General features: G+C 40.7%; 1 long non-coding RNA gene across 1 annotated transcript in view; it reads left to right on the top strand.

Moving 5' to 3' along the window:
- LOC125463914 (uncharacterized) overlaps positions 1-21007 on the top strand; it is a 79885-nt gene extending 58878 nt beyond the window's left edge. Inside the window, exons 2-3 of the long non-coding RNA XR_007249938.2 lie at positions 19063-19128; positions 20516-21007. This is a non-coding gene — a long non-coding RNA (uncharacterized LOC125463914). The remainder of the gene's footprint in view (positions 1-19062; positions 19129-20515) is intronic.
- Positions 21008-24859: the final 3852 nt, after the last annotated feature.

Here is a 24859-nt window from a genome sequence, read left to right as displayed (position 1 = left end):
GGAAAGATTTAAAAAGGATCTGAGAGGTAAAGTTTACATGCAGACGGTGATGCATGTATGGAATGAGCAGCCAGTGGAAGTGATGGAGGCTAGTCCCATTTATAACATTTAAAAGGCATCTGGCTGGGTGCATGAATAAGAGTTTAGAAGGATATGGTCCAAATGCTGACAAATGGGACTAGGTCAGATTGGAATGTCTGGTTGGCATGGATGATTTGGAACAAATAGTCTGCTTCCATGCTGTATGACACGATGACTTTATCTTGAGGGTGCAAGGTCACAAGGAGAGCTTTGCTTCGCTTGGAAAATTTGTGGCTTAAGAGATGTGAAGGTCATGCTAGCGAGTTTTGAGAAGATTTGTAGCTCAGGTTGAGGTTCTGGATGTGAGTTTGCTTGCTGAGCTGGAAGGTTAGTTTTCAGATGTTTCATCACCATTCTAGGTAACATCATCAGTGAGCCTCCGATAAAGCTTCATCGGAGGCTCACTGATGATGTTACCTAGAATGGTGATGAAATGTCTGAAAACTAACCTTCCAGCTCAGCGAGCAAACTCACATCCATGTGAAAGCCATCTTTCAGAGATTGTGGTGTAAACAAGAGAGAGGCTGGACTCATGTAGGTGGCTGTTAATTATGTTGATGTTGAATCTGACCCCATGCCTACAGATTTGGACACGGAGGAACAACATATTAGTAAGAAAAAGCAGGGATTAATGTAGCTGCAAGGTGGGGAAACAGGAGTAGGGTATAAGTGCTAACTTTGACGCGTAGGTAGGAGTGGAACCAACTGAAAGGAATCTGTAAACCGGTTACGGTGTTGAAAAAGGATGGTGTGATTCATCTTGTTAAAGGTTGAAGGAAGGTCAAAGAGCTCATGCAGTAATGATGCACTATGGTCACTGTTACAGAGAATATTATTTATGACTTCAATTAGATCAGTTCTGATGCTGTGTGATGGCTGTTATTCTGGTCAGAAAGATTCAAACATTGAGTTATGGGAGAGGTGACCACAGATTGGGAGAACTACAAAGGATGGAACATCTTTTCATAGTTATAATTCACCTTTTTCCCTGTGTGGAGTTTTTGCACACAGACACCCAATTCCATACGAAAGGAGACCTTTTCAATTGATTATTTCATGTTTGAGACTTGATGGCAATAATAGTGCTGTTCGATTTGCGTCTGAAATCAGTGAACTCAACAGTTTGAACTACTGTGCAAAGTTCTCCACTGGTAGTGGCATTTAACCATCCAACTATTTTGGGAACTTTAAACATAGCTTTTCTTCTCTGTCCCTGGGGCAACGGATTATCTGGTTGAAGTAGGTGCAGGAATACAATTCTCCAAAGAGCGTAGCTAGTCCTACGAGAATCTCTGATTTTCGAGCTGTTTAAATGAAAGGGAGCCCAGTTGTTCCCATTGTAAGAATAGGAAAATCTACTGCAATAGCTATCAATTAAGTCACTAATTTTAGTACAGTACATTACACAATATAAGCATTTTGTTATTATTAACTCCTCTGCTGTCGTCCCAGCTGGGGATATGTGAGATCCATTCAATAATGGCTGCCAACAGTGAGTTAACATACAGAAGGTTTTTCAGTGCAGTACAAACCATGAGTTGATGTATTTTTGAAAGGTTTCTGTATTTACATGTGTCATAAAAGGCTGTTAGTACTGTATCATTTGGAACCTTCAAGACTGCGATCAGACGAGTTTTATTAGGTGGAAATGCGAAGGGATTGTGATCAAATGCGAGGAAGTCGAGCTGAGGTTCAGGTTGGCCATGTTCTGACTGAACAGTGTCAGACCAGGCTTGAGGGGCTGAATGGGTAACTCCTGTTCTTATATTCCAATCCAGTTTTCCAATTCTCTTCACTCAGCATCACAAGAGTTATTTAGTAAATCACAAAGATGCTTGCAGCTGTCTTTAATCTTTCTTTTGTAATTCTTTAAACTTCAGAACTGTATGCACTATATATTTTGCAAAATAAAAGATGTTGTGAAGGGAACTAAATCCAGTAATTGAATTTCAAGGTTCCGCTGATGTTCATGTTACCTCCTCGATTAAATTACAACCTTGTGACTCTTTCCATGGCCTCCATTAGTTCATAATAATTTCACTGCAGTGAATTAGCCTATCTCCAGGAAGCAAAGCAATCATTTTTTGCCTATAGAACAAATTAGAAAGATCTGTGGTGCTGCAATGGAAATAATGCCTTATAACACAGTGAAGTGCAATGGAAAAAGTAGCAGCTATTAACTGGTATAGTACCAACAGTAGAAATATTATAAAAATATAAATCTAACCATATACCTAACTTAATTTTCTGCTGTAATTATTGATGAAATCTCTCCAGAATTATTGCACATTAATTTTCTATTTGCTCAGTTAGAAAATACAAATGTGGAACGTGGAGGAGCCCTCATTCAATTTGTGTAGATTTGACTGATCTAAACAAGACAGCTGTAACAGTGATACATTTAACCTCAGTGCTTCTTAACAAAGGAGCCGAAACATCATCTTGGATTCCTGGTCCCTATTTCTATTTGCTGGCTGCTAAATATCAGGTGAGGAATGTATTTGTCTCAGCTGAAATATTCCATGTGATTATATTAAATAATTGTAAATGTCACCCTGACCCCACTCATTGCAATTGAACTATCTTTTAAAAGTGAAAGAAATGGACAATACCATAGCTGTTATGTCGAGATTTTGGAGAGTTTTTTTGCCACGAGGCCTAGCAAGCTCCCTCACTATATCTTACCAAATCTGCTGCATTAATTACCCGCCAACTCATTATAGCATCACTCATGTCCAATTCTGGCCCCTTCTTACCACATGCCACTTCCAGGACAACTTGTTCTGCAGCAGACATCCATTGAAAGAGCAGCATAAAGTCTGAAGAAGTTTTATATATTGCCAGCCCATCTCTCACTGTGTTATACATAGTAAATTAGAGATTCTGGACACATTAAATTTTAGCATGGGCCCAAAATAGGAACATGGGTACAGGAGTTGGTGATTTAAACCTTTTGAGCCTTCTCTGACATTCGATGAAATCATACAGAATCTATGATCTAACTCTGTGTATCCACCTTTGCCCCAGTCTCCTTAACATCTTTGGTTAATGGAAACCTTTTAATCTCAGCTTTAAAATTAACAATTGGTCTGGTATCAAATCACCATTTGCAGAAGCAAGTTCCAAAATTCTGCTACTCATTGCAAGTAGGACTGTTTCCTAATATCATCCCTGAAAACTTATTTTTAGAAGATGCCCCTTAGCCCTAGATTCTCCAGCCAATGGAAATAAATCCTCCCTATCCGACCTCTTTGTTCTTCTTAATATTTTGAAAACGTTGGTCAATTCACCCCGTGATCTCCCAAATTCTGGGGAATGTAACCGTAGAATGCATATTCTAGCCTCATAATTAAACCCTTTGAGTCTGGATATCATTCTCTAAATTTACACAAGAAAATATCCATTCTGAGGAAGGGTCACTTAACCTGAAACGTTAACTCTGAGCTTTTCCAGTAACTTCTATTTTTGTTGCTGATTTACAGCATTTGTAGTTCTTCCTGTTTTTATTCTCTAAGCTTGCATTGTGCTGCTTCCAAAGCCAATGTATCATGCATAAGTTATAGTTCCCAAAACTGCTGACAATTGTGGTATAACCAGGATTTTTTGTAACTGAAGCTTGATTTCCAACACTAGTTCTATTCCTTAAATATAAAACTTGTAAGCTATTAATGCTTTTGGAGCATTCTATCTGTTTGTGAAATTTTCACTGGTAACATACACAGAACCCAGAGGTTCAATTTCTTTGAACCTCTGCTCTTTCTGTATTGATTACCATTTAGAAAGTACTCTGTCCTGTCCTTTCTTTTGTTTTGGCCTACTCAGGTAGATTAGATGATTTTTAAGCCCCACTACTCCCAGGGTCACCACAAAAATTTCTGATTTAATCAAAGTATGCTAAGTTCCCAGTGTACCTGTCCATTGAAATTAGGTTAACAAGAAATATTCACAAGGCTCCCTTACTTAACAAGATATTACTAATATCCTGGATATTACTAATTAATAAGTTCTAGACATGAGTAAATAAAACTTTGAAGCCTCTCGTAAGAGATAACACAGCGTGGAGCTGGAGGAACACAGCAGGTCAGGCAGCATTAGAGGAACTGGAAAGATGACGTTTTGGGTCAGGACCCTTCTTCAGAAAATGTCTCTAATCCTATTTTAACACATAAAGACAGAAACACTGGTATTCTGCGTGGATGTAAAAACACAGGGAAACACAGTTCAATAGAACAAATCCAAAAGGTTTGATGAAATCAGAGATAATGGGAACTGCAGATGCTGGAGAATTCCAAGATAATAAAATGTGAGGCTGGATGAACACAGCAGGCCAAGCAGCATCTCATGTGCTCCTGAGATGCTGCTTGGCCTGCTGTGTTCATCCAGCCTCACATTTTATTATCTTGGTTTGATGAAATGTTCACTTCCTTCCCAAGATTTTTGGTTCTTCAATCTTCTTTAACCAGGTTCTTTCTCTTCTTCACAAGAAACACAAGGTGATAATCATAGTAATTACAAAGTCACTTAGTTAAAGATTAAAGGCAACAGCTTACAGAAACTGGTGGAGAAAATAACTGGCTTGCTTCAAGTTTCTGGGCACGTTTACTGCAGAGAGATAGGGATACAGAGTCAGCTCTTCCTGCAGGCTGGACCCTCTCACTCGCCATCATAAATACTTCAGTGGTTCATCTGCCTAACAGCTTGTGGAGTTGTGTTCAACAGCAACTGAGATCGGTGAGTGGTGAAAACAACCTCTTTATTAGGCATCTGCAGTGGTACAATTCGATGTGGTGATGGAATCCAAAGTACAGTTTTACAGCAGCCTCTTTTATGCATGATTTTTACACACAGTAAAGGTTTAGCACTATGGTGTTACATATTTTTGTCTGTTGTAAGTAAGTTTGTGTGGCATCTGTCTTGGGGAAGCAAAAGATAGTTTATGCACTTGCTCAATGCTGGCTGTTACTCCTGATGGGATTAGAATGCCTGTCCAGTGAGTTTGCATAATAAAGAGGTGTTAGTCCTTTTGTCTTTAAAGTCAGTAACATTAGGAGAAATACTAGACGTATATGATCTAAATAAGTGAGAACTTATGCATGTATTAAATAAAAGTGTAGAGGATATTAAACTGATCTCTCACAGCTGGATCATGAGATTTCATTTATTATTGCTGGTTTGACAGCTCCTGCACAGTCATTCATGTAGTTTCACAGAAGCACTGGTTTAATAGTAAGTTTCTTAAAGTGAATAGTGACCCTATTTAATATGTGTCTAAAAGTATAAATCCGAATGTTTTAATAAGATGGTAGTCCTAAATAAGAGTTAGAAATACATAGAACAGTGTTAAAGAAATAGATACTGTCGAAGGGAATTCTGTCAGGACATGCTGGTGGAGGAAACTGTTTTGCGGACCTGCAGCCTATTCAGACACTGAGAGATGGTTACAAAGGGCTAATTAATATTATAATCTTTCTATAGGTTCGAGCGAGTAATGGAGACATGATGGGGGTGGGGGATGGCACTGTCCTGAGTAGGTTACAGTATTAACACTTATTCAGGGGTAGCCTCTGACACAGAAACAGGCCTAAACACTGCTTGCAGCATGGGGCCGATCAGAATGGAAAGGTGTAAAGAAACTGTAATGGGTTGCCAAGAAAGGGATGTTTAATTTAGTTTATCTTATAGGAGTAAAATGTACCACAAAAATGTGATTTTATGAATGTAAAGTAAACAAAGAGTGTTTGTGAGTGAGTTACTAAAGCGAATCATAATACAACTTCTCAGTCTCCGCTTTTGAATCTATTGACACCCTTTGAAGACAATCACTCAATTCTCATCATAACTCAAATGTACCACTTGGGACTTTTAGATGTTGGAGGGCCTTGCAGAGACATGGCTTGTAGTTGGGGATGGTTCACACTTTTAATAGCTTTCTGGCCACTGCACTTTATAAAAGAGAAAACAACACATACAGCTAGAATAACAACAATAAACATGACGAGTCCCTGTACAATGGAGGTCCCTAAGAATCCCAGTCATCCTGTAGCCCAGCTTCACAGTGTATTGGGAGGAGGTTCTCAGATCTTTTTGACCTCTTTTCTAATATGGTTCACCAGATTAGTAATACTTTCAGAGTTGTCTGGGACATAGGTGCAACATTCAGACCCAGTCAGGGCATAGGTCCTGCCTCTCTCAGCTAAAACAAAATCAAGGGCCATTAGGTACCGCAATGCAAATAGTGACCGTTTCATCACTCGTTATGCTAAGGGCAGAGAATGTACCATTTCTTACCTTTTCCAGAACTGAAGCTAGGGTTATAGCTTTTCTGGCTAGTTTCACCACAGAAAGGAAATAGGACAGCAAAAAAAACCAGGTTTCAGAGATGGCTGGCCTGTGTCGCCAGCTAGGCAGTTTGACAGAATGATAATTGTATGTGAGTAAACTGAGGTGGCATGAATCTCACCAGCGGGTGGGAGCCGCGGGTATGCTCTGCAGCCACAGATGTAATAAGTGCCATTATTGGAGGTGAAGCGGGCAATAACCTCAGGATACCATTGCATGGAGAAGGTGCCTCCACTTGTACCCTTAAAATCGGTCAACAGACTGGATAAGGCTGTGATATTGAAATAATGAGAGCAATTGCAAAATGTCCCATCTTTTGCCTCCTACCCCTCTCCACCCTCTTGAAGGAGTTCACAAAATACATGGACCCTTGTGGTCTTCCCTGATGTGAGGTATTCGTAAGTCCAGGAATGGAAGATTATGGGTACGATCATATTCAGGCTGGTACCACCCAGAGAAGTGGGTCAGGGAGTGGTTTGCAGACCTTCAGGCTTCAATATGCCCTGTTGTGTTTATGAGAGAACTGAGATCCAACCCCCTCCCCCTTTGGGCTATGTACATGGGTGAACACCCCAAGGCCTGGAGAAAGGTGGAATATGAAGTTTTGATAAACATACCATTCTGCCATTTCAGATTCAGGAAACGGAACAGGGTGGAGTGGGATTACCCCTTTCGAGTGAGTGGGAACATGGGAACATAGCAACACTTGGACAGATTAGAAGCTTTGACACAGGTATACGACGTATAGAGATAAGTATTTATATGATAAATTATTTATCTGAAGAATTCAGTATTTATCTGAATACCCCAATTGTACAAAAACTGCAATAACCATAATTGAAAAGATGACCATAGACTGCATGGTGGCCAGTCAGTCTCTGGTGTTGCTGTACTGTAGGATGCCCATTTGATGTGGAAGGTGTGAATTAAGGGTGCCTTTCCTTGGGCCTTGACAGCTGACTGGGTGATCAACAAAACCTGGTATGGTCCTTTGTACTTTGTACTTAAGGGGTCCTTGTGGATCTTTTTCACAAGAACCTGCTCGCCAGTATGATGTTGTGATCTCCCTCCAGTGGGTCGATACCTGTGAGGAGGCAGAACTTACAGCGTCTGTTAGTGCTTGGCCTAAGACAATAGGGCGTCACTCATAAGATGACAGTTAGCCCTCCATTGGTCCATTGTCCTGGGTAGGAACATTGAGCTGCCTGTCATTGTTTCAAATGGACTCAGACCTGTCATTTTGTTGGGGGTAGCCCTGACACTGCACAGAACTATTGATGAAGCCTGGGGCCAGGGCATTCCCTCCTGGTGGTGTTTAACCAGCCACTGTTTCAGGGTCAGATTCATCTTTTTCACCTGTCCTGATGAGGCAGTGAAAGTTCCAGTCAATCCTCAATAGCTGGAAAACTTCTGAACAGGCCTTTCCCATGAAATGGTTTCCTTGGCCCGAGTCAATCCTGATGGGTAGCCCCCGCTGGGTTATGTGATCCTCACACAGTACTTTGCCTGTGTGATTGGCTGCGGCCTTTCTCGCAGAAACAACTTCCAACCATCTAGAAAACCGTCCGCGATTACAAGGACGTCTGAGTAACCTTGACAATGTGGGAGTGAGAAATAATCAACTTGCAAGTGTTGGAACAGGCCTGGAAGCTGTGGTACTTCCAATTGGGGAGCTTGTACTTTGACTCTGGGGTTGTTCTTCTGGTAAGCAAGGCAGCGTTCCATTACTGCTTTGGCGTAATGTTTAAAACCGCATCCCCACCAGTTGCGCTGGAACCGGGCTGTCATCTGTTCAGGCCCCAAATGTCCCCAAGAGTGGATTTGTTGTGTCAGATATGGCACCAATGCAGTGGATTCAACTGGTCGGTTTGATTCTCCATGTCTCCAAACTCCATCTTTGCACAGTCTGTGTCATTATTGACCCATTCCCATTTCTCCTCTTGGTTTTGCTGATATCTTGGTTTTGTTGAACCACTTCCTGGATGTCACAGGGGTAGTTGGACACAAATTCTATATGGGCTTAGGAACCAATGGGGAAGAAACTGACAGGACGATTATTTTGTCCTTCGGTTTCGAGTTTTCTTTCTCAAGCTCCTGATTTTTAAGTTCAGCTTTTTCACCTTTGACGTCTCCTTTTGCAACTGCGCATGCCCTGCTTTTAATTGCTGTTTAAGATGGTTTAGTTCATGATCAAGGGCTGATCGAGGCTTGATTCCTTTCCTTTGGTGAATTCGTCCTATTAACACAAGGGCCTACTTAGTTCTGTCCTTAACTTTGTGTCGGGTGGTTTCTCCCCAGACCCGCTTCATGTCATCTAGGGTCCAATGTCCTTTGGGAATATTGTATTTCTGCCTAATTTTGATTGTGGTTTTCTCTAACAAGGACTGTACTTCAATGTAGTTTTGTAACTGCTACAGCATTTCTTCCTTGGTTGTGCCAGGAAGGGCTATCTCACCTTTGGAGGTCATAGGCAACTTACTGGGGTCACTCATAGTCACCCAAATACCCGTGCGGTAGGCAGTTCCTTGCCGTGGACTATTTCAGCCTTGGAGAGCTTGATGTCTAGACGCAAGGGGATTCACAAATGGCCAACTCATGAGAGGTTCGGGATTGTGTTCAGGGACGAGGTTGTGACTTTAAGAAGAAAGTCTCTTACCTTCACAGTAGTATCAGTGATCGCTCAGTTTCAACGGTGTCCCCAGTGAGCCTGTTGACTATGTCAAGTTGTGGGGTTGTGTTCAACAGTGACCATGATTAGTAAGTGATGAAAACAGCCTCTTTATTAGGCATCCACAGTGGCACAGTTCAAGGTGGTGATGGAATCCAACGTATAGTTTTACAGCAGCCTCTTTTATACACAGTTTTTACATACAGTAGAATTTTAGCACTATGGTGTCACATAATTGTCCGTATTGTATGCAATTTTGTGTGACATCGGTCTTGAGGAAACAGAAGGTAGTTTAGGAACTTGCTAAATGCTGGCTGTTACACCTGATGGGATTAGAATGTGTGTCCAGTCTGAGCTTACATAATAAAGAGGTGTCAGTCTTTTTGTCTTTAAAGTTAGTAACGTTAGTAAAAATACTAGACCTATATGATCTAAGTAAATGGGAAATTATATATATACTAAAATAAAAGGATAGAGGACATTAGGGAAAGAAAAACAGCAGTTCCTGGAAAAGCATCTGTGAAGAAAAATCCGAGTTAACGTTTCAGGCCCAGTGACCCTTCCTCAGAACTGACCCAAAACATTAACTCTGATTTTTCTTCACAGATGCTGCTAGACCTGCTGTGCTTTTCCGGCAACTTCCATTTTTTTTACTTATTTACAACATCCACAGTTCTTTTGGTTTTTATAGCGGATATTAAACCAATCTGCCGCAGCTGGGTCATGAGATTTCATTTACTATTGCTGGTTTGACAGCTCCTGTACAGTCATTCATGCAGTTTCACAGAAGTGCTGTTTTAATAGTAAGTTTCTTAAAGGGGGTAGTGACCGTATTTAATATGTCTTTAAAAGTATAAATCCGTGTGTTAGCACAAGATGGTAGTCTTAAATAAAAGTTAGAAATAGATAGTACAGTGTTATAGAAATAGGTATGGTACAAGGAATTTTCAAAGAGATGAAAAGCAACAGACTGTAAGGACATGCTGGTAGAGGAAACTGATGTCCTGCAGCCCATTCAGGACCCAAGAGATGGTTACAAAGGGCTAATTAATATTATAATCTTTCAATATTTTTGAGTTGGGTATGGAGAAACAATGGCAGGAATGGCATTGTCCTGAGTAGGTTATGCTATTAATACTTATTCAGGAGTGGCCTTTGATACAAAAACAGGTCTAAACACTGCTTGCAGTGTGGGCTGATAAGAATCGAAAGGTGCAAAGAAACAGTAATGGGTTGGCTGCCAAGGAAGGGATGTTTATTTAGTTTATCTTGTAAGAGTAAAAGGTACCACAGCAGTGCACTTTTACGTATGAATGAATGGAAATGCAGTTTATTAAAGATAGAGTGTTTGTGACTGAGTTAGTAAACTGAATCATAATACAATATCTCACAAGACAATCAGTAGCTGTTAGGCTGATGATTTCCAGCAGCAATAAGTGATCACAACTGCACATATGAATCAGTCATCTGTTGCTGGCCAAATCTTACTATGATGACATACTCCAGTGCCCTGTGTCTTATTTCTCCACCTCCATTGCTTGAACAATATTGTATTTCTGCCTAATTTGGTTGGGGTTTTCTCTAACAAGGACTGTACTTCAATGTAGTTTTGTAACTGCTATAGCATTTCTTCCTTGGTTGTGCCAGGAAGGGCTATCTCACCTTTGGAGGTCATAGGCAGCTTACTGGGGTCACTCATAGTCACCCAAATACCCGTGCGGTAGGCAGTTCCTTGCCGTGGACTATTTCAGCCTTGGAGAGCTTGATGTCTAGGCGCAAGGGGATTCACAAATGGCCAACTCATGAGAGGTTCGGGATTGTGTTCAGGGATGAGGTTGCGACTTTAAGAAGATGACAATGATATTCTCTCCAGTACTGTGATGAATGCAGCCTGCTGGCACTCCTTCCTTACTACCTCACATTATAGTGCATGCACAGCTCACAACGAGCGCCAGTAAACTTGTTTTTAAAATTTCAAGTAATTTTTTTCCAACTTAAGAATAGCAGTCATGTTTCAAAAGGAAAAGGAGATTGCATAGATCTTTAAAATATAGGGTGCAGAATAAAAACAATGAAGAAGGAATGTAGTCATTCATTGATCGGGTTCATTCCTTATGAATTAATTTGGTTACTAGTTTTAAATCAGTCCTTTTACCATTTCAGTCTACAATTTTAAAAATTGAGAAAAATAAAAGGATGCTTTTTACACTTGAGGCACAATCATTGCTTTTTCTAATATTTCTAATCAACCTGCTCAGAGACATTATCACACGCCTCTGCAGCTGGCACAACTTGAACCCAGAGCTCCCAGTCATGGGTGATCAATTCAAAGCGATCTGTTTTGTGCTCCCACCGCCACTGCATTTTAATGTCATGGTCTCAATCTATTTACAGTGTCTGTTCTGATTTTATGCTGTTGTTTCTGTTTCTGTCTTTCCTCTGGTCCTTTAGCTCTCTTACCTGTCCTTTCTCCTTATGTTTCCCTCGCCCCTTTTGCTTCTCACTTGGTCATTTTCTTCTGTTATAATGTGAGGTAGTAAGGAAGGAGTGCCAGCAGGCTGCATTCATCACAGTACTGGAGAGAATATCATTGTCAGCAACTCCCTTTCTGAAAGTTGCCTTCCATGATTATGGTTCCAGCATGCTTTTGATTCTGTTACCTTTGAACTCTCTTCAACAGTTAAGTGCTGGACCAAGTGGTATATTGAGAACTCTCTTGATTCTGCAGCAATTAACGCCCTTAACAATCTCACCTAATCACAGACCAATCATCTACCTGCTCTCAGGTGGGTAAATTGGCTGTTTTACCAACTGGCTAGCTACGTCAACTGACTGCCGATTGGAATCCTTGATGACTGGCAATAAACTGGCTGTCTTTAGGACCCAGAGGGTCCTGGAATCCAAATGGCTGGAGCTTCATGTAGACATGGCCCCACTGTCGAGGCCAGTGATTGGCCCCGATGCTCACAAATCAATTCTTAACAAACTTATTGACACACAATCTGGCGAGTTTTCTAAGTCCACAGTTCCTGTCTTTTTCAGTAGCATGTCAAAGAGACAAATAATTCCACACCCAATTTCTACAGCTGAATTGGTTACCTATAAACATTGCATTTAGTTGCATTTACTCTGGTTACAGTCTTACTGGAGAGGTCTGCAATGTAGTGCATGCAGCAAGTTAAAGAAAGATCAACTGCATTAATGTTTCAAATCCAGCACCACTTGTTTTTAACTGTGAGGACAGACACACTTTCAAAACTTGTTCAATTGAGCTAGTTCTAACTACTCATGATGTTAAATCTGTTCTGTGCACTGCATTCAGTTCAGGGATCTGAGTTTCACAGGTGACATTTTGTATCTGTAATCTTTTTAACAGTATAATTTTTATTGAATAATTGAACTGATACAGAATTGAAATTCAATGGATCAGAACAGAACACAAAGTAAATTGCAATTCACTGGGTTAGTGGGTAAACTGAGCGGGCCAGTGTGTGCAGAGTATTTTGATCCAGAGGGGAAAGTGATGAGAGGGACACCCAGAAATCTTGTTCAGTTGGCAAGGTTCCCTCCTGTTTGTTTTAGTGTTCAGATTCGAGCTTGCAAGGGTGCAGAGAACAACGATCAAAGGAACTTACCGCACAGGAACAGGCCCTTCGGCCCTCCAAGCCGTTGTCGTAAATGGTGAAAGTGAGGCTTGGGTTAGAAACCATTGGGTATTCATGTGCCACGGAAACACATACAAAGACACTTCTCTAAACTTCAGCTTCATTGTACAGTCCACAACAAAAAAAACACATGAACGCCTTTACTTGCTTTCTAAGGCCACGAGTGAAAAGTTTCACAAGATCCCAATTTCATCCTTTGGCCACCTGCATTTAGAATGTCGGCATTTTAGAATTGAAAGGCTGATTTTTCTCGCTTTTAATTTGCTGATTTATACTCACCAGTTTTATAAGTTGTAATTTTGGTTGGATAGAATATCGTTTATGGTAAACCAGTGTTTGTTTTAGATTGATTTTCCTCACTTCTGTCTAAAATTTCACAGCACAAACCAGACAGTTCTCATGACACATCAATGTTCTACCACTGCAGCATGTTGAAATATCTAGCAGTCAGTTCATAGAAGGAAGCTTCAAGACTATTTATGTCTTGATTACCTCCAAGATTGTCATAAATTTGGCTATGACTGTAAATGATTTTTGAAGTTTTAACAAGTCAAATTAAACACTGAATACAACAAAGTTTTAACAATTCTGAGCCCTGCTTTGTGATTTTATTGCGGCACCCTCAGTTGTGGAATAAACTGTACATTTATAGTGTAATGTAGACGCTTTAATTTTCAGGCACTGACTTCCGTTTAAGTAAGCCAAACACTGAGAGTCAAAGAGGGGGGGGTTTTCCTCAAACTGTATGCAGTGAAATCTGAAACTCATTTGAAAAACACAGGTTTATGATCGCTGCACCCACCAATTATGAAACTCTTGCCCTCAGTCTAGCTTATGGGGAAGGTGGAGTCAAGTCAACTAGTGTAATTTCTTTCAAGCAGAAATAAATCATCTGCACTTGTCTCATTCTTCACCTTTCCAGTTTTTTTAACTCCTTTCTCTACAATTCTAATTCTGTATATCTCCTCCAATTAAGAAGTTTTGGGGCTCGGGTGAGTTTGTGAATACTGCCAGTGATGTTCAGCCGATGCCGGACATCAGTTACTGTATACAGTGGGGACAAGTCTCACTGTTGGGTTTTTCTTCTCTGTCCACTCATTGACTGATGGGAAGAGCTTTCCATCCTGAGGTTACCTACTTAGTGAGAAATGATTGAACTAATCAAGGGTAACTGAATTGAGGCTGTTGTTTGATCCCAGTCCCTTTAATTGGCAATCTGATACTCTCACTTTAACACGACTGAGTAATGTAGATCTGAAGGATAGTGCATATAATTTGAAATTGATGCTGTCAGAACCTACAATGATTGCAAATCAAAGATGCTGTTGGATTTATGGTTTTATATACAAAATCATGTTCATTGCAGAACTATCACGCAAAAGTAAAGGGCTTTGCAGGGAAAATGTGATAGCCTGTCATAAATCATGAAAGCAAGCACAAGTTGTCACTTTCCATAAGTTGTCTCTGTTCCAAAGCGACCACTTCCTCCGTGACTTTGGCCAGCTTTCAGCGGTTCAGTACAGTCAACCAAGGGCCCCTGAAATATGTACTGGGGCTGAACTAAGTCCTATTGACGATTTTAATAAGTAAGTCAGTGTTTATAAGGAACTAAAATGGAAGATCTTTATCTATTTGGCACCTAGGAATGGCCTAAAGCAAGCAAATGCAATGAATTCATTTAGTTGCTTTTATGAGATAAGTGTGGCAGCCATTTTGTGCACGCCCCAAACCCTCTGAAATGAGGCGATCATCAGTCAAGTAACTCATCATTCATATCTTTGGTTAGACAGAACACAAGGAGAATTCACTACTTCCCTTTGGATGGCGTGGTGTAATAACGATCCAAAAGGCAAGATAATTTAATTTCTCATCAGTAGAGTGTATCTCTTACAATATATTTGCTCCCTCCTTGCAGTGCTAGGGTTTCAGCCAATATTATCAACTTAACTCCCCAAGTGGGGCTTGAACTGATATATTCAGCCTTAGAAGGTTCAGAAACCTGATTTCCAGTAAAGCCAGACATGGATGATTGTTTTTTTTCTTATGTAGGTTGCTTTCTACTGTGCATACATCCAATAGTCTGGGGATTCAGTAATTTTCCTGGGTATTAGTAACCCCTGCTCTGTGCCCAGTGAAATATTGTGTCATTATTTTTCCAACAACAGAGGTCACTGTTAAGTTTCTTGTTGCCATTGACAATGATTGTTCCGAGTACGTTCATCTACAAGAATTTGCCACAGAAGGCAACACATTGTTGCTGTACACATTAAATTGGTGTATCGGTCTAAAATAATAAGGGGGTGATAATTTGCATTCATGATGCTAGAATTCAGAATGAATGAATTGTGAATTTTGCCAAGTACAATGTGGCACAAAATATGTAGTGTTAACATTGCATCTTCATATAACGTGACTCACTTATTTTCTTTCCATTGATCTTTGCTTGTCAGGTCATTTAAGCACCGTTTCTGAGGCAGTGGTACATTCAACAAACTTTTCATCCTGCTATTGCACTACTGGTACCTAAGTGGAAATGTGCAGCTCAAAACGTGCAATAGAATTGCTTAATATCTGAAAAAGATTTTGGAGCAGAAATAATTTGTCTAGCCTCAGCACAGATGGGTAGTAATTTCTGATGAAGGGATGTCTGAATGAAAGATCCTGAATGGGCAACAGAGCCAGCATGATTTCAAACAATGGAACATGACTTTATAGGAATGATGAATAGGTTTTGTAGCAGAGGTTTTAATTGGGATCTTGAAATTTTACTGGACGATGATTCAAAAGCATGAGGTTTGCTGATAAAAGACACACTGGGCAGAACCTTCCCAGCCCCTGAACGACATGACCATTGATGAGACTGTTGGGAAAAGAGAATGAGATTGGCAGCAATAAAGAAGAATTGTCCCAATTTTCCAACCAAACATTGAACAGAGACATGAGAACCTCACTTGCGAGCAGCAAGAGGCTTATTTGCATCAATTTGAATGTATTTGGTTGCCATTATTTCAAAGCCGCACCTCATTTGTAGACAGCGTCTCACTCTCCCACCCACCAGGCAGAAACTAGCCGAAACCTCAACTTTTGTGCTTCTGAGATGCCGCTTGGCCTGCTGCATTCATCCAGCTTCACACTTTGTTATCGTCGATACTTCCTGACATTTATTCGGAGTAGTTATCTGGCAGCTCCAGATTCTGCTGGCTCCTCCCAGACATTTCACATTGCAGTCACCAACATCTTCGAAGCATACTGCCTGTGCAGAGAGTGCCCCGACTGTGGGAATCAGGTACATACCATCTCCATCATCATTCCCCCCACAACCCTGCTTCTAGCCCCAACACACACACAGACACACACACACACACTCACACACAAACACACCTCTGACTCACAATATGCCAACTGACAAGTATAGACTCTGTATCTTAGAGAGAACATTGGTCACAAAGATCATGTCTTTGGGCATTGTAGATTGAAGCTAGTCATCTCTGATGCAGAAGAGATCACAGGTAATCTTAAGCATGCAACCTGTGGACCACTATTGATAAAGACAGTGCAAAATCTCAGAAGCTGCACAGGACATGGAATTGATTTACTCTCAACTTGAAATGTAAGCGCTTACCACCATGCTCTGCTACACAATGCCACCTTCCTTGAGTGATGTGTGTTGTTGGGGGGAGCAACATATTAGTAATCATACAGCACTTACCATTTCCTTCTGTATTTGAGCGATGTTACTAATGCTTACTCATCAAAATAAACTTCCTTAATCATAGGTCCATATTGATGTATGGTCCATGGCCCTCTGTGTTAGATTCCTCAATGTCTCACTGTCTGGAGAACTATGCTAAAGAGCTGGATACCTCAAGAGTATCGTAAGTGGGAGACAAGGATGACCCTTGGCAACTATGGCTGATGACTCTATTACAAAACTCCCTGGCTGATGCCAAGTGTAGGTACAGTTCACCTCATTCCTCAACCAGGGCTATGGAGGAGCGCTTCTGTGAAACTGCATGAATGACTGCACAGGAGCTGTCAAACCAGCAATAGTAAATGAAATCTCATGACCCAGCTGCAGCAGATTGGTTTAATATCCGTTATAAAAACCAAAAGAGCTGGTGATGTTGTAAATAAGAAGATGGGTCTGCTGAAGGTGAGGCTCTGATGCTTGTTTAGATGTGGGGTGTGTTGCCACAGAATCAGACAGAATGTGCCACCCAATGCTTGCATGCTATTTTCTACATAATTGGAGCCAGTAAACAGGGGTTCCGACAGATGCTGAAGAACTGTGAGGGCAGCAGCAGTCTTCCGAGAATGAAAGTGAGGACATTGAGCAGGAGGAACATCAACTTAAACATGATAGAGTGTAGCAGCATCAGGAACAACAAGTCAGACAGGTCTTAATCAGTACCTAGTTCCAGTAGAAGAGAGCTGTGCAGTGATCACTCATTGACTGTCAATATATCGCTGCCTTGCCTCTGTCTGTGCTCAGAAGTAAGTGGAACTTCTGTTTGTTTATTTGCTCTACTATGTCACTGAATAAAACTGAAGGTTTACAATAGTTTGGCAGCCTTGCAGTACATTATAGCCCTACAATGAGAAAATGTTAAGCCACACGGGGCATTGGGGAAGCAGTAATAGTCCCTCAGACAGGGTTCTCAGACAGGATTGAGGGTAAGGTTGGGTAACCTGTCCAGCTTCAATCTTAAATACTAATACAATTACAAATGTGCACGTGGTGTTTCCAGCAAAGTGTCAACCATGTCAACTATATGCCCTTGGAACTGTTACCTTTTGGTTCCCTTCCCATTAAGTGCACTGTGATGAGCAGCTCCTGACTGGTAGCACCTCACCTTGTACATGACATGGTTTTAAAAATGTTGCCAGGAACTGCAGGAGGTCCTGGCAATGGCAATACTGATGAGAGTAAAGATATGATGAGCAGGTGCCAGAGAGACATAGTTAGGAGGTAATGAGTCGAGTTTCAGAAAAAAGCTTAGAAATATCTCCAGAGATCCCAGATAGAAACCATTAATGAAGCTTGACAAAATTGACAACAGGCAAAGAGGGAAAGCAATAACTGTTAGCATAGCCAGTGATATCCCATGAAAAAAGTATAATATCAGTTCACTCAGAGAAAACATACTGAGTTGCGAGGAAACATTTACACACAATTCTATACTATCAGATTAAAAGGGACTAAAGCAACAATTGGAATCCTTTTCATCTGGTCTAAGTCACTTGCCATTGTTTTGAGCTGTGAATACATTAATATTCTGGTTTGCAAAAATTGGTTCAGATTTGAAATCAAGTAGCATTAGTGTTTAAAAGATTGTGTATTTCACCTGATTGCAAATTCGCATCAACTTGGGAAAGCTTCAGAAACTTGGAACAAAGTATTGGATTGAAATAAATTAATTCACACCTACTGAGACTTGTACAAAATTTATTAAATGCACTGTAAAAAATTGGACTTACATTCAATTATGTTAAACATTGCCTTCACAAGCTATTGAGATCAGCATGCACTATGACTCCCATCAGCTTATCCCTGGGAATCAGAGAACTGCCCATCAACTGCAATTTTCTTGTCTGTTTAGCTATTGTATCAGATCTAAACAACAGCTTCTTTATAAACTATCTTAAAACTAATCACAAATTGTCAACTGACAATCTTTAGATAAATTCTGGCCTCCATATACAAAACTTTACGACATGGAATTTGCTTGGGGCTCTGTTTAATTGTAACAGATACAAGATCCCATCACCACTTTGCTTATTGAATTTGGTCAGACATGATGTCCAAGGAGTCTTCTGGCATTGGATACTGTTTGCCTGAATAGCTTCACCTAACACTATGAAAGCAGCACTGATCTCATTAACCAATTCATGTGGAGTTTTAGAAAATACATTGGGGATATTTAATTGAGAAAGATTATTGCAGACAATGAAATGGAGGCAGGAATAGTTGCAGACAGAGGCTCGGGGAATGGAGTGTTGATGCTAATAATCACCGGGTCCCACACCCTCAGGAACCTAGGTTCAGACAGCAGCATCATCCCTCTCTCAAGTGGCCGTCCCTTGAAAATAATGTGCACACAAACAGCATGAGGTGATAGCTCTGCTCTGGAACAAAATTTTGGTACTCGCATTCTTATTGTCCTCAAATGAGTGCTAAAGTCCGTAGGTCCACTTGGTTTGACAGCCAAGGTGCATTCTGAGTGATGTAGCCCATGTCTGCCATGGGTTGCCCTCTAGCTCTCCCACACAGGCAGCATCTCCCTAAAGGTCTCCACATTCTCTTCTTAGATCATGTTCTCTTCCATGGACAACTGAAGTATCTTCATCAGAGCTTGGCAGAATGAAGATGGGCGTGTGAGTGTTAAGTTTCTTATCTTCCTCCTGTACAATTTCCTCTGATTTATTATAATAGCCTTGGCATTGTTCTAGTTGCATGATAGGCTTCACATAACTATTGCAACATGACCGGTGGAACGTTGCTCCTATTGCTGTCATTCTCTCACTTCAATATTTCTCTGTTTTGACTACTCTTAGTCAAATACTAATGCCATATTCATGTGCGTAGAATGCTCTTAGCAACTTAATTATCTAACTCATTATTAAATTACCGTTTTGATTTGAATATTTGTTACACACACACACATGGAATAGTGTGCGTGTGTGTGTGTGTGTGTGTGTGTGTGTGTGTGTGTGTGTGTGTGTGTAAAATGGTCAGTATGTATAAGAGTGGGAATGTGTTTATGTGAGTAAGGGAATGTGTAAGAGCCTGTGTATGAGGGAATGTGTGTTCATTCGTTTTTGGATAAAAGATGGAAGAGAAATGCACTACATATTGCTCCAGCCTGCCCCACTGTAACCATGTCAACAGCAGGTTATTGTTTACTACTCACAATAGTGTTGAGCACACTAGCGTTTGCTGTGTGAAACAGAAGGTGACTCATGAGAACTCTCAAGTGATACCTTTATTTATCCTCAGAAATCCCTTTTACAAATTCGGAAGAATGCTGCTGAACAAGGACAAAACTCCTGATAGCAGATCACTTGATGTAACCTGCAGTAGACACTTATTTATCTGATCTTCAGAAGGGAAAATGCGAACTGAGAGGAGCTGTACTCCACAGGAAGCCAATATACAACGGAGTCTTGCGACAAAATGCTTGGGAGAACCTACAGGCCAAGGAAAGACATTTTTCATTGGCTGGAACCAATGTGGATTTGTCACTCTTTTCTGAAACCACTCCATCCAGCTCTTGGAGATCTGGCAGCTGAAGGGTTATGATTTTGACCAATCATGGTCGGCTCTTGGCTAACAATCATAGGATTGGACAAAATTCAGGCATAAGCTGAGAAGTGACAGGGTAATATTCATGCTACGTAAGTGCCAGGCACTCCCCATCTCCAAAGAGAGCTGCTGCGAGAATTATTATTGTAATACTCAATCAAGTTTTCCATTTCAAAATACTTAGGACTCAATCCTACTTTACTCTCTGCCAAAATCCTCAAGCTTTTCCATTCTGACATAACTCCTGTTTTACGCTCTGGAAATTAAATAGTTGCTAAAAGTTCAGCTGGCTTCCCTCCAGTTAGCCTGTCACATGAAAGCAAAAGCCCATGCTTTAAGATGTTGTCATGCCTGTTCTGTTCCAGAAGCAAAACTGCAGAACAGATACAAAAAATGATACACACTCCATTAATACAAACTCATTAATTCATCTTCTTTTCTTGCTTTTTCTTTCTGTAGGGTTATGCTGCAGAACATCAGTGGAAAATGAAACTCTTCATGTGGCACAGCTTTAGCTCTTGCTAATTTTGTTTGAAAATGTTCTCTTTGCGTTGTCAGTTCTGGATGTTTCGTCATATTATGTCTTGCTCCCATTTGTTTCCCGCAAGCAACCTTTCCTACATCCCCATTGTTTTTGTAACTAATAATCCAAATGTTCAAAGAGAGTTAACAGAAGCGAGACATTTATTCTTTAATACGCCTATATTTTGCTCCAGGATTGCTTGCAGCAGAGCACAGGAGGTGAATTTAAATTTCGAGCCAAGGACAATCGTGGAGAGTTAGCAATCCATTCTCTCACTCTGAAGGTGGAATTTTTTGGTATTAACATTGCCAGAGGATATTTTGACATTCCTGTGTATTTTGATCCAATTGTTTCTGCACCCTACATAAAACATGCTTAGGAAAAATTGAACTTGTGGCTGAGAGTTGTTTCTTATGGGACTCTTGACAAGCTGGATTTATGTAGTTTAGTTCCTAGCATCTGTGTTAACAATCATATTTGTAAAATATGGTCTGCTGTACTATGTGCCAAATGGTTATCATTTGTAAAATACAGCTCTACGTACTTAGGATCTTGGAAAAGTACCCAAGAGCTATTCGCATCTTTATGTTTTTAATAATTTTCATCATGATTGTTGTTGTTTCATTATTTTTTTGTTTTAACCTTAGCTGCCTCACCCAGACACTAAACTGCTGGCTCATCAAAACGTCTGCAGCAAATCTGCTGTGGCAACCCACCCATTTTCTTTCTACTGTAGCTTAGTCAAATTGTCTCCAAGGAAACCCATGGGATTAAATGTTTCGTAAGTGAAAAATGAAATCAAATCAGATTTGGATGATCTATTGCATAACTGTAACTCCATAAATGAAGTCTAAAAAGAATCTGTAATCCTGGCCGTTAGCATTGGTGCATAGCCCAGTGTCTCCTGCAAAGGAAATTATAGACTGTTCATGTTTACTTTGTGCAGGAATGTGGCTGCTGGTGTGGTTTAAGTTCGAAGTCCATGAAGATGTCTGTCTTACAAGTAAACATAATATAGTAGTGATCAGCTAATGGTATTCACCTCACATTCAATTACCTGATTTAATTTGGATCAGTTTTTGTAGGCAAATTCATTACTGCCCAGTAATCGTCTATTCAGTCACCTATACTTTATTGCTTGCGTGACTCTGCTAAAGGTATCCTCTGTGTTGAATAAACAGTTTCTATCTTTTAACGTATGTCCTGTCAGAAAATAGCTCTCTCCTCCAAAAAGTCAAAGCATTGTATGTTTATGTTTGGATAGGTATGCATATATTCGTAAGTGCATGTATGCATTTTTCTGTGCAAGTATTGATAGTCCCCTGTCTTTGTGTTTGTATCAGGTTACATAGAGATGCCTACATCTGAAGCGTTTGTTTCCATTTATCCTAAGGGAAAAATAATAAACTAATGACAAAAGAAAAAGTATAAATTAAATTTTTAACTCTGGTTGAGCACCAATTTTTACAGTGCTTTTGGAAACAGTCAGTAATAAAAAGAGACATATTTTAAAATGCTAGCTGAAAATATTGGTTGGACTAGGTACTGCAAACAGCAGAGGCTTTTTGAGTGGGATATATGTACTGCGTTTCTGTTCAGTCTGCATGGAGTCCCATGATGGGAAGGGAATTCACACGTGTACATATCAGAAGCTGGCAAACTGTTCAGCCGGTGTTGTCTCTGGGTGAGATACCACATGTACTTTGAATTTGGATTCTGCAGGTCCACCGAACACATCTACTGTTCACTCATTAAAAAAAAATACATCTAGCTACAACCCGGATTCCCTGCCTCCCTCCCACAAGCAAACCGTAAAAAACCAGCCATCTAAATTGCAGCTAATGTGATTTATTGTTCACTGCAGTTGGAAACATTGTGTGGAGGAGTGCCTGTATTTGGCAGGGAGTAACTGCTGCATCCTCACAGGGGAGGACCTGATGACCTGCCCATACAAAACTTGGAATAGGCCTATGGACAGTAGTTGCAATGAATGTTTTTGTGTCACTTACATGACAGGGAAATGGAGCATACGCTGCTCAGAAATGAAGGGAGGAGTGAGCGGAGGGAGAGAGAGTGCTTCTTGGAGATTTTTACTCTGAACAAAATGCCCATGAATGCATGCACACAGAGATAATTGGAACTGCAGATGCTGGAGAATCCGAGATAACAAAGTTTGAAGCTGGATGAGCACAGCAGGCCAAGCAGCATCTTAATGCATGCACACACTCTGGTTCCCTTAAGATGGCATCTCTTCAACATGATTGCTCTACTGTATCCACCTTTCCCATTCAGTTCTGACATCTGTTACAAACAAACCTTGCAGGATGAATAATTATTTTTCACTTCTAAAACTTGTTGTAGGCGATTGAACTTGTAAAAGGATTTTTTTCCCCCACTTCAATATGCATTTCACTGTGTGTAAAGCAATGAAGAAACAGGCCATTCAGACCTCTTGAGTTAACAAGTAAAGGGTTTGCTTTATTATGAGTTTAGTTTAAAGGTACAAGCATTATTAAAAGCTAAAATTCATCCAGAATCCACAATGTACACACATTAACATATAAGTAAAAAGGACAAGAGACTGGGTTGGGAAGGATGATACAGATAGAATGTAATAGTAGTCCACAGAAAGATGAATTATATTCCTGATGCCCCATTAGTTACGTGAACGCCCAAGGGTGTCACAGCCAATGGAAATTGGTTAAAAAATGAAAGAACTGCAGATGCTGTAAATCAGGAACAAAAGCAAAGTTGCTGGAAAAGCTCAGCAGGTCTGGCAGCATCTGTGAAGGAAAAAACAGAGTTAGCATTTTGGGTCCGGTGACATTTCCTCAGTTAACTCTGTTTTTTCCTTCCATGGAAATTGGTTGTTCTTCTGGAGACAGTCTCTTTTAAAATTGCAATCTGTCCTTTTCGTAGACTAGCATTCGAAGTTTCTCATACTTTTGACGATTCTCTATCTTTATGATGTGTTCCTACTGGTAACAGAGACAGGGCCCAAAATTTCATCAAGAATACTGAGAGAGAACTCCTCCATGACTATTCTATCCTGCAGGTCTTCTTGATGCCACTGTAACAGTGGACTCTGCTGGATGTTACTGATTAAAAATTAATAGCTTTCTGCCATTTATAGATTTATCAGAAAGGCGGCTGTTATCATGTGAGTGGTTTTCAAACCGCACAGTCATAGTCCCATCAGGTAGTGGGGCTTTCATCTGGCTCAAGGAGCTCTTTACATCAAAGACCAGCAAAAACAGTCAACTTATCTCTCGTTTTTTCTTGTAGTATGATGCCGCTACATGCTTAGCTTGCTCCTTGGGCAGCAGGGACGCACGGTGGTCTGGATTTCCCAGGACCTGATGGTCCTGCACTTGTTCTGAGGGCCAGGCAGGAAGCCTCCCCTGCAGTGCATTCATAAATATCTCTAATGAATGAGATCAGGATGCTCATAGCCTTGGAGGCAATGCCAGCGCCCAAGCCAAACCTGCTTCATCACTTTGTACCTGTAAATGGCGCAACTTGCTTTCCTAGACTTTGTTGCATGTTATTGTCACCCCCTTCCCTGTTTTCTTCACGTCCTCATTGACAACTTGTCCTTTCTTTTCCTCAACCATGATGACAGTCAGCTTCAGACACTATCCTGTTGTATACACGATAGCCAAAAATGACTGAACATTAATTTCTCAGCTATGGCTCCTGAATGACTGATCCTTCTTCAGATAGGAAGAGGCTATTCCCACCTTGAGAGAGTCACTGTCTACACAAGATGATGTAAACTAGATCCTGCACCATAGTCATTTCAATTATCTTAATGCAAATTTGTTTTGGTTGTTATTGTGGGGAGGGGGTGTAATGGATGAGTTGCGGGAATTGTGGGAGACACGGTCGAGGGCATTCTCGACCACTGAGGGGGTGAAGTTGCGATCCTTGAAAAATGAGGACATCTGAGATGTACTGTAGTGGAATGCCTCATCCTGGGAGCAGATATGGCGGAGGTGAAGGAATTGGGATAGGGGATGGCATTTTTGCAGGAAGGTGGGTGGGAGGAGGTGCATTCCAGGTAACTGTGGGAGTCAGTAGGCTTGAAATGGATATCAGTTTTCAGGTGGTAGTCAGAGATGAAAACAGAGAGGCCCAGGAAGGAGAGAGAGGTATCAGAGATAGTCCAGGTGAACTTAAGGTTGGGGTGGAAGGTGTTGGTAAAGTGGATGACCTGTTCGAGCTCCTCGTCCTCAAGTATCACCCCACCAACATCCGGATGCAATGCATTATCCTCCAAC

This window comes from Stegostoma tigrinum, chromosome 26 (genome assembly GCF_030684315.1).
Source record: "Stegostoma tigrinum isolate sSteTig4 chromosome 26, sSteTig4.hap1, whole genome shotgun sequence".
In the NCBI taxonomy this organism is placed as follows: domain Eukaryota; kingdom Metazoa; phylum Chordata; class Chondrichthyes; order Orectolobiformes; family Stegostomatidae; genus Stegostoma; species Stegostoma tigrinum.
Note: the sequence above shows the minus strand (reverse complement) of the source record. Positions and strands in the feature narration are given on the sequence as shown.